This window comes from Trifolium pratense, linkage group LG3 (assembly GCF_020283565.1).
Source record: "Trifolium pratense cultivar HEN17-A07 linkage group LG3, ARS_RC_1.1, whole genome shotgun sequence".
Classification (NCBI taxonomy): Eukaryota; Viridiplantae; Streptophyta; class Magnoliopsida; order Fabales; family Fabaceae; genus Trifolium; species Trifolium pratense.
This window is the reverse complement of record NC_060061.1, coordinates 35478537-35493317: the sequence shown is the minus strand read 5'-3', so window position 1 is coordinate 35493317 and position 14781 is coordinate 35478537. Positions and strand designations below refer to the sequence as shown.

General features: G+C 35.6%; 1 long non-coding RNA gene across 1 annotated transcript; it reads right to left on the bottom strand.

Annotated features, from left to right (window-relative positions):
* Positions 1–3219: 3219 nt before the first annotated feature.
* On the bottom strand, positions 3220–4759 carry LOC123917914. Its single transcript, XR_006812623.1, has 2 exons — positions 4394–4759; positions 3220–3375 (listed from the first exon to the last, which is right to left on the bottom strand). It is a non-coding gene; the product is annotated as an uncharacterized LOC123917914 (long non-coding RNA).
* Between the last annotated feature and the right edge of the window lie 10022 nt (positions 4760–14781).

Here is a 14781-nt window from a genome sequence, read left to right as displayed (position 1 = left end):
CTTTTCTTTTTGAACGTAAAACTAAAAGAAACTTGGCATTTAACTTCATTTTGGAGTTTATGTCCCTTAGCTATGGCTATATAGCATTGGTTAAAAGTAATTTAGTAGAGTTCGTGTTTGGCTCATGGAACACCCAAAATAAATTTGCATATCTTGTGCACCATCTTGAATATACTTCTTAAATATAAGTATAAATAGTCATCGATTAACCGTTAGAAAACTTATATTATAAAATAAAATTATATCTTTAGTCCTTAACTTCTTCATCAAAAAAAACCTTTAGTCCTTAACTTAATTTAAGATAATAATTTAATCTTTTTATATTTTTTACGTTTTTGTTATTTTTAATTGGTCCTTAATCCATGTTTTTATATAACTATTTATGTTTGAAAACAAACAAAAAAAATAATACTATAAATTTGTTGTTTAAAATTCATATCCAAACATGAAAAATGACTAAAATATTATAAAAAAATAATAACGGAATAACGGACTAAAGTGTTAACTGAAATATAAGTTAAGGGACTAAATATATAATTTTGCCTAATATAAATCACCAAAGTAAAATTTTAAAGAAATCTAAAATAATATTTTAATATGTTATTGAGAAACATTAATTTTAAAAGTGATCAATAAAAACACATAAATCCTTAATCTTTAAAGGTTTCAATAGCATATAAAATGACTTTAGATTTATGTAAAAAAATTATTGTTTTGTTTTAAAACAGTCATTGTTGATAATTAGTATTGTTAATTTTGTAAATGGTGAAAATTGAACACCGACTTCTTGATCACTCTCCTAACTCATTCACCCTTTCTACCAAGTAATTATTCTCCTTGCTCTTTACTCTCCCACCGACTTGAGCATCTGAATATTTGCACGTATCGTCTATCATTACTCTCGATCACTTGGCCCTAGGACAAGTGTCTTAACTTACACCAAATACTATAAGTCTATTTTAGTTAATCCAAAGTTTGTCGTTTATCCCTTTAAAATCTCACACGGGCGATTTTAACAAATTCGTTGCATATTCTAAGTTGTTTTTGACAAATTCCTTAACGTATTTAGAGCTGTCAAAAAATTTGGGATTATTTTCCAACAAGTTTCGAGATTTTTTTCCCAAAAACATTTTGAGATAAATTTCACCAAATTCCCGTGAGCGTAGCTCTGATGGTAGGACATTATATTATATATGTAGGGGGCTGGAGTTCGAATCCCGGTCATACCACTTATCAAACTTATGAGTGAATTCGAAATTTCTAGTCAGTAGACTACAATTTACTAAAACTAAATAAAAATTTCACCAAATCCTATTTTCTGGATCCGGCCGGCCCCTCTACTCTAAAGTGTGCAATTCATTTTTTTGTATTAATCATCTAGTTCTTAAGTGAAGGATCCCGATAATCCAGAATTCAGACTAGATTCTCCTAGGGAAAACTCATAAACCACGTTTTATTTTATGCAATTCAATTTAGAGTTTAAACCAAGTAATCGAGTATAACATAATAAATTATGGGTTGTTAAATTAACAATAATTAATTTTATTTCATTTCACACTCTGATTTTTCATCCGAGTTTTGTTTCTCACCCATAGTTGATAAATCTTAAACGGGTCTATTTGGGTTCTTCGTCTTTCAACCTATATACTCTTTTACCAAACTTCTTCCACTTCATAATTCTTCCCCACACACTCAACATGAAATACCAAATTACTAAAATATCTTCTACCTAAGGGTATTATATGAGTTTTTATACTAATCTTGGAAATTGAAGGTTTAACAAAAAGTTATTCTGAAGAGGAGAAGGCGCCTGCGGGAAGAAGAGGAAAATCGTTCCTTTTGTTATGCACATGCTTCTTTTGTTCGTCTTTTTTATTTTTGAGGTTAACGGCGATTGAGATTTGGTGTAAGTAGAGAGACATACATTACATTGGTGTCAACGGATCCTTTCTGTATGTAGTGGCTAGGTAAAGAAAGAAATAAAGAAATTCATGAATGGCAAAGTTGTGTATTTCATTCACACTGAGAAGAGTTATTTATACAACATATGTTTAAACTAACGTTACTAACACTAGTGCAGAAAGGGGATTCCACTACCGGCCAAATAGGGATTCCACTACTGGCCGCGGCCGGTAGTAAACACACTCGTCGTTGTAAGTCAATACTTTCCACGACGGGTCTTTTTATACCCGTCGTGGTATGTCAGGTTTCTACTGTATTATTAATTAAATTTATGAGGATTCCACGACGGTTTTTACAAATACCGGTAGTGGTATGTATGAGATTCCACTACGGGTATTTTCAATATCCGTAGTGGTATGTATGGTTTTCATTTTTTTTTTTTTAGAGTCTGGGATTCCACTACCGGTATTTGTAAATACCGGTAGTGGTATGTATAGTTTTCATTTTTTTTTTTTTAGAGTCTGGGATTCCACTACCGGTATTTACAAATACCGGTAGTGGTATGTATGGTTTTCATTTTTTTTTTTTTTAGAATCTGGGATTCCACTACCGGTATTTGTAAATACCGGTAGTGGTATGTATGCTATTCCATTTTTTTTTTAGAATTGAGGATTCCACTACGGGTAATTACAAATACCCGTAGTGGTATGTTAGTTTTCACTACTGATTGTTATAAATATCAGTAGTGGTATGTTAGTTTTTTTTTTTTTTTTTCGTTTTTTTGTAGCTTCCTGTGCCTGCATATTAATATGAAAAATCAAAACTCTAGAACAGTATGCACATCCTAAAATACCAATTCCATCACCTGATAAACAGTCCTAAAATACCAATTCCTAAAATACCAATCCTAAAATACCAATTCCTAAAATACCAATTCTAAAATACCAATCCTTCATAAAATACAAATTCCATCACAAAAATACCAATTCTAATTCAGCATTACTTAGATTATGGAGGAAATTCAGGAGGAGGACGTTCTAGTTCAGCATTACTTTCCGCAAACTGTAGAAATTCCATCACTCCATGTCTGTACTCAGTATTTAATCGATTAGCTCTCATCCAACTACGGTCCATACCTACGTTTCGAAATTTATGCATTCTAAGTTAAAGGAATGACTAGGTTGTTACTATTGCGAAACATTCTCTCGCCCTATTTTAATAAAAATTCATAGCCTATAACAGAATGACTAGATTATGCATTCTATTTTAATAAAAATTCATAGCCTATAGCTTCTATGTTTTGAAATAGAATCGGTACCTGTAGATGAGACCGTGATTGAACCTTCTAACTTCAAACAAAGATGACAACACCAAAAAAGAGCAACACCAGCCCCTGCACAGCACAAGCAACACGCAGGAGCAGCAATCACCGCCTAACGCAGGAGCAGCAATCACCGCCTAACACAGCAACCCCTGCACAGCACAAGCATTGATAATTTTATAAATATGTTTATACAACTTAGTTAATATCAAAACAAGTTGTATGTTTATACAATTGGCCATAAATATTGACCCCTGCCCATGGCCAAGTTGTATGTTTTCTTGAAGCCGAAGCTGAAGGGTATTTGCAAGAAAAAAGATCCCATCTTATAAGGCTATGTGGTGAAGCTGAAGGGTATTTGGAGAGACACTACTCAGCTATCTTAGGCTCATACCAAAACCCTCTTGACCATCTCCATATTTTCCCTTACTATTCTAACTACATCAAACTTGGTCACCTTGAGTAAGTATATTATATGGCAGAGATATTAAGCACTATTCTAACTCCATATTTTCACTCCTTAGCCAACCTTGAATATATTAAGCACTATAACTTGAGTGACTTCTATATACCTTGAATATATTAAGCACAAGGTTAACATGAGTGACTTCTATATACTTGCTTATACCTAACACCCTCATGTGCAGCAACATAACGAATTTTGAATCACACTTTGACATTAAAACATGGCTTGGTTATTTGAATTTTCTTGCCTATTTGGAGTTTAGCTTCAACAATAAAATCTGATATAATAGCAGCAAAATAGCAGCAAAACATGGCTTGGTTTAAAACATTACATATCATCTATGAAGTAAAAAATAATCAAAATAGCAGCAAAATAAATATCATAAACAGAAATGACCATATATCTTTTTACTTTTCATTAAATCTCATGCTAAAGTGACCTACACAGACCTACACAGACTTCCAAATCTCATGCAAATTTGTATTTTTATATTGACATTCTCATCATCAAGCCATCAAGCAGAAGAAGAATGAAAACCCACACAAAAAAACACAGACCCACACAGAAATGAACATCACAGACCCACGAAAACGACGTGAATGAAAACGAATGAAAACCCAAGCGAATGAAAACGAATGAACAAGAATGAAAATGAATGAAAACGAAAACGAATGAAATTTGGAGGAAGTTTGATTTATTCATACCTTTACCGAATAAAAACGAAGAAATTTGGAGGCGATTCAAGCATTCTAGGGTTTGGAGAATGAAACCGAATGAAATTGGAGAGATTGGAGAATGGAGAATGGAGAATGGAGAGATTGGAGAATGATTGGGAAATTGGAGTGTTTGATTTGAAGAACTTGGGACGATTTGGAAGAACTTGGGACGATTGAGAATGGAGAGTTTGCAGTGGGAGGGAGATTGAACGCGTATGAAAATTGGGAATGAAAATGACAATATGAAAAATATAATAACACTATTAGGATTCCACTACCGGTGAATCCTAGATCGGTAGTGAAAAGTGGGAATATGAAAAAAATAATAACACTATTAGGATTCCACTACCGGTGAATCCTAGATCGGTAGTGGAAGATAATTAAAACAAATTTGTACGTAATTACGACATTGCCACCGTGTCTACTTTCCACTACGGATTTAGCAAAGCCGGTAGTGAAATCCCTTGTCTCTGAACTTTCCACTACCGTTTTAAAAATATCAGTAGTGGAATCCTTTGGTCAAATGTATTTCACTACTGGTATTCACATACCGGTAGTGGTATCTCCAAACCAAAAGTCATTTTTCTACTAGTGTAAAAAATCAGCAGCTAGCTATGTAAATGAGATATTTTAGGAGCTAAATATGTATAGGAAATATTCTAGAGGAAAATATGACATTATAGAAGATTTTAAGCAATCACATGCTGATATGTAGCTAATTATACTCCCCCTCAAGTTGGAGCATGAAGATTCTGAATGCCCAACTTGCGAAGAAGAAATTTAAATTGTTGCTTCCCGAGAGGGCCTTTGTGAAGATATTTGCTAGCTGCTCATGTGTGCAAACGTGAAAGGTGACAATGTTTCCTGCATGAATTTGATCTCGCACAAAGTGGCAAATCAATCTCTATATGTTTGGTACGTTCATGATATACAGGATTTGCTGCAATATGGAGAGCCACTTGACTGTTACATAACAAGCGCATAGACATTGAATGATGAACACCAAGAGACTTTAACAAGGATTTGAGCCAAATGAGCTCACAACTGGTAGTAGCCATAGAGCGATATTTGGTCTCAGCAGACGACCGAGAAACAGTAGGTTGCTTCTTAGTCTTCTAAGAAATCAGAGAGGTCCCCAACATAATAAAGTAGCCAGTAATAGAGCGACGAGTCAAAGGACAAGTTGCCCAATCTAAATCACAATAAGCTGTAAGGCGTAAAGCACTGTCCTTAGAAAGAACAAGGTCTTGTCGAGGATGTCCTTTTAAGTAGCGAAGGACACGAAGTGCAGCATTCCAATGGTCTTCTTTAGGGGTTTGCATAAATTGGGCAAGAGTATGAACATCATAACAAAGTTCTGGGCAAGTAATAGTGAGATAAATCAAGCGATCAACTAGACCTGTAGTAAGAGCTAGCTGGTGGTTTTGTTCCATAGGAAAATCACAAGGTTTTGCTCCAAGTAAACCTGATTCAGAGATAATATCAAGCACATATTTACGCTGAGAAAGAAACAAACCTTCAGGTCCCCGTGCTAAGATGAGAGGGGTTTTTATAGATCTTTGATCAAAATAAATGGTTCAGATTAAAAAAAAAAAAAAAACTGTGAGTCACCTGATATACATTTTCCACTTCATTTTCATTTTAGTTTCACATTCGGTCTTCATTTGTTGGTCATTTTTTTCCACCGATTATGTTAATCAATTGTAATAATGGTTTTGTTTCACACCTTGTTTGTTATGTTGAATACTATTGCCTTGAAATCATGTAAAAATCAGAAAATTATGTTTTGTGCGTTTTCTGACTTTTTTAAGGGGATTTTAGGGTTTCTGAAGCCAACAAAAGACTAGGGTTTATAAGACAACTTCTCTTGGGCAAACACTAGGGTTGGGATTGATTCATCACCTTTGGAAACACTTTTCATATTGAATTTATTGGTCACGGGAAAAAATTCGGGCAAATAGGATAAAGACTAATTCTTGTAATCTCTTTGGAGAGTTTCTTTGTAATAAGTACTTCAAGTTTGATAGTAGATCGGAGAGCTGCTCTCTTCCCCAGAGTAGGTCACATTCACCAAACTGGGTAAACAATTTTATTGTGTCCTTTTCTTTCTCACCTTTTATCGATTATTTTGTGATTATTCCTACCGTTCGCTTATTTGATTGCTTAATCGTATTTGCTCCACACATCAAAGTTATTGGTCTGATTTAATCTAATTCACAAAATGTTATAGATTAAAAATGAGATTTTTACTTATTTCTAAAAATGATTTTTGTGAAAATTTAGTTAAAAATAGTAGAAGCTCTATCGAAATTGTAGTTATTTGGGATAAATTAAAAGAGTAAGTTTGACTTTCAATAATTTAAATATGACTTAACTACACATTTGGTCTCTTACATTTATTTTAGGTTTCAATTTGGTCCCTTACGTTTAAAAAGTATCAATTTGGTCTCTTACGTTTATTTTAGGTTTCAAGTTAGTCCTTTCCGTCAATTTTGTCATATGTGGCAGTCAATTTGCATATGTGAACAGACATGTGGCACTTGTACATGCTGACACGTGTACTGTTCAAACGGTGTTAGTGACAAAACTAACGGAAAGGACTAACTTGAAACCTAAAATAAATATAAGGGACCAAATTGAAACCTAAAATAAACGTAAGGGACCAAATGTGTAGTTAAGCCTTTAAATATTCATTGTTAGAGATTTTAACATAATAAAAAACACATATTTTTCAAAATATATATCTTAAAAATAATTTTTATGAGAAATTAATCAAAATAACTTTTAATTTTAAGCATTTTTTTGAAATTTTACTATCCCAAAAAAGTTGTAGCAAAAGATGAAATACTAAAAATAGAATTTTATAAGATAAACTATTTAAACTGATTTTTCATTTAAATTTTAAGTAACCTCATTTTGTTCCTCTTTTTATCTTTTTTTATCTTAGGTAAATAGGGTTATACCCCCTGCAAAATATGCCAGTTCTGTTTTACCCCCTATAAAATAAAAAATTTGGATTACCCCCTCGCAATGTGAAGATTTCGTCGTTTACCCCCCTCGGTGCCACTTGGATTTGGAATCTTCTATTTTTGCTGACATGGCAAGCCTAGGTGGCATGTGACTAGATAAAAGTGATTACATGGAATATGCTTATGTGGCCTTTAATCATTTTTGAATTATTTTTAAAAAAAAATCTTTTCTTTTCTACTTTTCCTTTTCTTTTTTACTCTTTATCCCTATCACCATGACTTTACAACAACATCATCAATAAAATTCAGAAAAACAAAATCAACAAGAACCCATTACCATGCTCATTCCTGTCCGACCATCAAAAACTACTCTAATCTAGCTTATGAAAAAATTAGGCTTTGTATTTTCCTTCCACTATAATATTCCATGAATTGCAATTGCTCCAATATCTAAAACATTCCACCACCATCTTCTTCCAATCCCTATGAAAAGTTCCAATTAATTTTGATTAATTTAATTGGTGACCCATAGAAGAAAAAAATCTAAAAGAAGAACAACAAAATCATTAACTTTCAATTTGTTACGGCAAAATGAAGTTGAGCAACACTACCTAACAAGAATTCATCATCTCCAATTCAAACTCTTCTTCCACCTCCTCCATAACCACCACCACCACCAACAACCCTAACGGAATCAACTCCAACAACCCTATGCACTCTTGGTGGGAATCTGTCTCCAAAGCCCGTTGGAGAATCCACTCGTTCATCCCTCTCCTCTTTCGCTCTCTACGCCGCAGAAACCAAATCGAGAGATAATAAACATTGAGTTCCAGAAATAAAATTTTGGTGAATGATATGGGTTAGTGTTAGTGTTTTGATTGGCTACATTTTGCAAAAGCCAACCAGCCAGATGCTGGACTGAGATGCTGTAGCATTATAGTACAGCATACTGATACTTTGTTTTCGTGCAGAATTTTTATTTCAAATCTGAGTCAAGATTTGCTCCAATTATATATTCAAGCACGTGCGCCTGGGCAAAACGAGCCTTGCTCAGCAAGTTTTTATTGAAGTCGGCTGAAGGAACATTATTTAAAACAAAAATATAATTATATTATATTTTTGCGTTTTTTTTGTTTGGTACAACATGAATTATATTTCTGGAAATAATTTAGGGTTGGGCCGCAATTCCTACAGCTGTGTTTGTCTGAAGACCTAACTTGGACATCAAGACAATTGAAGACTATAAATATGTGAAGCCTCAAGCTATTCTACTCATGTATTCTAAACCTTGTCTTTCATAAAGCGTGCGTTTTTTTTAAGGTTTAGGTTGTGTGTCTTTTGTGAGCCTTTCTTGTATCGTTTTGATGCAAGTTTAGGACTGGGTTTGTGTTTATTGTAAGCTGCTCCTAAGCTTTTAAGCACAGAGTTAGTTTGTGTGATTCACTCATAAGCTTTTAAGCAAGAGTGTTGTCTAGTTTCTAGGAGAGTGTCTCCATCCTTACAATCATTATTGACAGCAACATAGTACGTGTTGTTACAGGGAATTTGGGACAGGGTCTCATTATCTAAGAGGTTATTAGATAGGATTGCACGGGTAGTGTCTAGGTGATAAGTCAAGTACCGGGTGTTGGTCGAGGGCTTTGAACTAGAGCTATGATAGTGGATTCATTCCTGGATTGGTATCCCCAGAGTAGGTGACGTTGCACTGAACTGGGTTAACAATTTCCTGTCTTATTTATTGTTCTGCAATTTATTTATTTATTTACTGTGTTTTGCGACTGTCTTGCTGCAACGTGTACTATAGCATCTTGTGCAGCATTGTGTTCACTGCGTGCCAGATTTCAATTGGTATCAGAGCAGGCACCCTTTCTGGTTATAGGGTGAGCTCCAGGGAAAATGTCTGGCAACATTGAAACGGAAGGAGGGCTTGTAAGCAGACCACCGCTTCTAGTTGGTGTCTCCAACTATGATTATTGGAAATCACGCATGATTGCTTTCCTGAAATCTATGGATAGCAAAACTTGGAAGGCTGTTCTGAAAGGATGGGACCCCCCTGTGGTCATTGACAAGGATGGAAAGCCAACACTTGAACTAAAAGCTGAGGAGGACTGGTCTAAAGAAGAGGATGAGCTTGCTTTGGGAAACTCAAAAGCATTATATGCATTATACAATGGGGTAGATAAACACATCTTCAAACTAATCAAAATATGTGTCTCAGCAAAGGAAGCTTGGAAGATTCTTGAAACTGTTCATGAAGGTACTCCTCAGGTAAAAATGTCTAAATTACAGATTCTTACTACTCAGTTTGAAAATTTACGTATGAAGGAGGAGGAAACAATTCAAGATTTTCATATGACTATTCTAGACTATGATAATCAATTTGATGCTTTGGGGGAGAAAATTCCCGAAGAAAAGTTAGTAAGAAAAATGCTTAGGTCACTTCCAAAGAAATTTGATATGAAAGTCACAGCTATGGAAGAAGCCAAAAACATATCTCAGATGAAGCTGGATGAACTGGTTGGATCACTCCAAACTTATGAAAGTGTTGCAAATGGAAGAAGTGAAAAGAAAAATAAGAGCATTGCCTTCTCATCTAAAAATAATGAAGAAGAACTGGAGGATGAAGAAGAATCTAATGAGAGTATCTCTGAGGCCATGGTGTTACTGGGAAAACAATTCAACAAAGTTCTGAAACGAATGGATAAGAGACCCAGATCAAATTTCAAAAACAATGCTCCAGGCACTATGCGCAGCAATGAAAATCGAGGAAAACCAAAAGGTGATGAAAAATCAAACTTAAACAGAAACATTTGATGTCATGAATGTGAAGGATATGGTCACATCAGACCTGAATGTCCAACATATCAGAAGAGAGCAAAGAAAGGGCTAACTGTCAGTTGGTCTGAGGATGATGACTCAGAAGATGATACAGCATCTGTAACTGCTAAACATATCTCAGTCTTAACAGGTATTGTTACATCTGATACAGAATCTGATGATGGAGAGGTAACCTATGAAGAGCTTGCTGCATCCTACAAGGAACTTTGTCTTAAAAGTGAAGAAATCTGCAGGGTTATTGAGAAACAAAAGGTAACCATCAATGAGTTAAAAGCAGAAAAATCTGAGAATATCTCAAAAGTGGAGGAACTTCAAAAGAAGGTAAATTTTCTGTCCTCTGATCTTGAGATCTGCAGGGTTATTGAGAAACAAAAGGTAACCATCAATGAGTTAAAAGCAGAAAAATTTGAGAATATCTCAAAGATGGAGGAACTTCAAAGAAGGTAAATTATCTATCCTCTGATCTTGAAGAAGCTAAGGAAGTCATTGAAAAATTAAATACTGACATTTGGCGGCTGAGAAAATTCTCTGACATGTTGTATAAAGATGATGAGCATCTTGACAAACTTCATAAGGCTGATGGACAACTGGAGGAAATCTTAGAGAAAAATGTTCGAAAGCCTAGAAATATTGGGCTTAGCTATGAGAATGTCAACAAATTCAAAAATTACAGTCCTGACCTCATGTACATGGAGCCTAAAGAAACTCAAAAGCAAAGGATGCCTTATCAGAAGCCGCAGCATCATCAGCAGCATCCCATGTCAAGAAATAGAAGAAAGCACCATGCTTGGAGATGTCATTACTGTGGTAGAAAAGGGCACATAAGGCCTTACTGCTACAAACTATATGGGTACCCTAACAGACGTCCTCAGCACAAACCTGTTTCCACAACTGCCCCTACTCAACAAGAATGGAAACCTAAAGGTGAAAATGAGAAGAAAAGTGATACAACTCAACCTGAAGAAGAGATTACTGCTCTGATTGCTCACACATCACTTAGAGCCTCATCAAGGGAAGACTGGTACTTCGATAGTGGCTGTTCAAGACACATGACCGGAATAAGTAAATTTCTTGTCGGTATAAAGTCTTATTCAACCAGCTTTGTTACCTTTGGTGATGGTGCAAAAGGAGAAATTGTTGGGATAGGGGAGCTCAGAAGTAATAACTTGCCTAAACTAAACAATGTGCTGTTAGTAAGAGGATTGACTGCAAATTTGATAAGTATTAGTCAACTATGCGACCAAGGAATGAAAGTAAACTTCACCAAATCTGAATGTCTGGTTACAAATAACGAAGGTGAGATTTTGATGAAAGGTGTCAGATCAAACGACAACTGCTATCTATGGGTTCCCCAAGAAGAAGCAAATATGTCAACATGCTTAATCACTAAAGAAGATGAAGTAAAACTATGGCACCAAAAGCTTGGTCATCTTAATCTAAGAAGCATGAAGAAAGCAATATCTAAAGAAGCCATCAAAGGACTGCCAAATCTCAAAATTGAAGAAGGTAGCATATGTGGAGATTGTCAGATTGGAAAGCAAACCAAGATGCCACATCCAAAGCTGCAGCATCTTACCACTACCAGAGTTCTTGAACTTCTACACATGGAATTGATGGGTCCTATGCAAACTGAAAGCTTGGGAGGTAAAAGGTACGCATATGTTGTTGTTGATGACTTTTCTAGATACACCTGGATAAATTTTATTAGAAAGAAATCAGAAACCTTTGATGTGTTCAAAGATCTATGTATTCAACTTCAAAGGGAGAAAAACAATGTGGTATTAAGGATCAGAAGTGATCATGGTAAGGAGTTTGAGAACTCCAGTTTCTCTGACTTCTGTGCCTCTGAAGACATCATACATGAATTCTCATCTCCCATTACACCACAACAAAATGGTGTAGTAGAAAGGAAAAATAGAACTATACAAGAGTCTGCAAGGGTAATGTTACATGCAAAGAAGCTTTCACATGGTTTTTGGGCAGAAGCTATGAATACTGCCTGCTATATTCATAATCGTGTTACCCTGAGATCTGGAACAACAACTACTCTGTACGAATTATGGAAGGAGAGGAAACCTACTGTTAAGCACTTCCATGTGTTTGGTAGTAAATGCTACATCTTGTCTGATAGAGAACCAAGAACCAAAATGGATCCTAAAAGTGATGAGGGCATATTCTTGGGATACTCAACAAATAGTAGAGCTTACAGAGTATATAATAATAGAACCAAAACCATGATGGAGTCTATAAATGTGGTAATAGATGACACCTCAAGTGAAACTGCTGAAGATGATGCAGAAGATGCTACAGCATCTATAACAGGTGATGTAGATTGTGAAACTACTAATGAATCAAAGAATGATACAGAGGTTACTGCATCTGAACAAATCTCTGCTACTCCAAAGAAAGGACCTTCTACTCGTACTCAAAAGAATCATCCTACAGACCTGATTATTGGTAATCCCAATCAAGGAATTACTACTAGAAGGACACTTGACTTAGTTTCTAATGCTTGTTTTGTGTCTAAATTTGAGCCAAAAAATGTAAAGGAAGCTCTGACTGATGAGTTCTGGATAAATGCTATGCAAGAAGAGCTAAATCAGTTCAAGAGGAATGAAGTTTGGGACTTGGTTCCTAGACCTGAAAATGCAAATGTAATTGGTACCAAATGGGTCTACAAGAACAAGTCTGATGAAAGTGGAACTGTGACCAGAAACAAGGCAAGGCTGGTTGCACAAGGATGCTCACAGATTGAAGGGATAGATTTTGATGAGACTTTTGCTCCGGTTGCTCGTCTTGAATCCATTAGATTACTTCTAGGAGTGGCATGCATTCTAAAATTCAAGTTATTCCAAATGGATGTGAAAAGTGCCTGCCTCAATGGGTACTTAAATGAAGAAGTATATGTGGAACAACCAAAGGGGTTTGTTGATCCAAGCTTTCCAAATCATGTTTACAAATTAAAGAAAGCTCTTTATGGATTAAAACAAGCACCTCGAGCATGGTATGAAAGATTGACTGAGTTCCTTATTAGTCAAGGCTACAGGAAAGGAGGAAATGACAAGACTCTATTTGTGAAAGAAGATCAAGGCAAATTTCTAATAGCACAAATCTATGTTGATGACATTGTCTTTGGAGGAATGTCTAGTGAGATGGTACAGCATTTCGTGCAGCAAATGCAGTCTGAGTTTGAGATGAGTCTTGTAGGTGAACTAACCTACTTTCTTGGGCTCCAAGTAAAGCAGATGGAAGATACTATTTTTATCTCCCAAAGCAAGTATGCAAGAAATATAGTGAAAAAGTTTGGTATGGAAAGTGCTGCTCATAAAAGAACACCTGCAGCAACTCATTTAAAGCTTACCAAAGATGAAAAGGGAGTTGATGTAGATCAAAGTCTTTATAGAAGCATGATAGGATGCTTATTATATCTTACAGCCAGCAGGCCTGATATTACTTTTGCTGTAGGAGTATGTGCTAGGTACCAAGCTGAGCCAAAGATGAGTCATCTTGCTCAAGTGAAAAGAATTTTGAAGTATGTGAATGGTACATGTGATTATGGGATCCTGTATACTCATGGTGAGAATTCTATGCTAGTAGGGTATTGTGATGCTGATTGGGCAGGTTGTGCAGATGATAGAAAAAGCACCTCAGGAGCTTGTTTCTTTTTGGGCAACAATCTTATATCTTGGTTCAGCAAGAAACAGAATTGTGTATCCTTATCTACAGCTGAAGCAGAGTACATAGCTGCTGGTAGTAGCTGCTCCCAGGTATTATGGATGAAACAAATGTTGCTGGAGTACAATGTGGTACAAGATGTTATGGCATTGTACTGTGACAATCTTAGTGCCATCAATATTTCAAAGAATCCTATCCAACATAGTAGGACGAAGCATATTGATATTAGGCACCATATTTATAACTCTTGAGCATATTGCCACTGAAGAACAACTGGCTGATATTTTTACTAAGGCTCTAGATGCGGTCCAATTTGAAAAATTGCGAGGCAAACTTGGGATTTGCCTATCTGAAGAGTTATAGCAATTATTGCAAGTGTGGCGTGCAGTTTTCTCTTCAACTTATTTAGTAATGCACGCTGTTATGGGTAATGTTGAAACATCTGAAGATTTGGTAAGAATTGTGTGTTTGTTGATGATAAGGATGTTTCTTGTGGTGAGAAAGTATTTGTCAGAGAAAGTTATGTGGTGTTCTCCCCTGCTGTGTTTAACATTTGTTGGTAATGATATTAGCGCTCCAACTGAGGTCAAAGATGACTTTGTGTTGGAACATGTCAAGAAGAGTGTTCCTGAGAAAGATGCTGCACATGATGCTACAACATCTACAGCACGGGAAAATTTGGATAACATCATGATACCCGAGTCTCCAGACGATGTTATTGTTCCTGACAAAGAAAAGGGTTCTGAAGCAACTACTACTGATAATGTTTTTGTTCATGATATCTATGTGATCCCTTATGTTGATGATAGTGGTAAAACTATGTTTGTTCCTTTGAATGTTGATGAATCTGCTGAGAAAGATTCAAATGTTATTTATGTGGACAATCTCAACCTT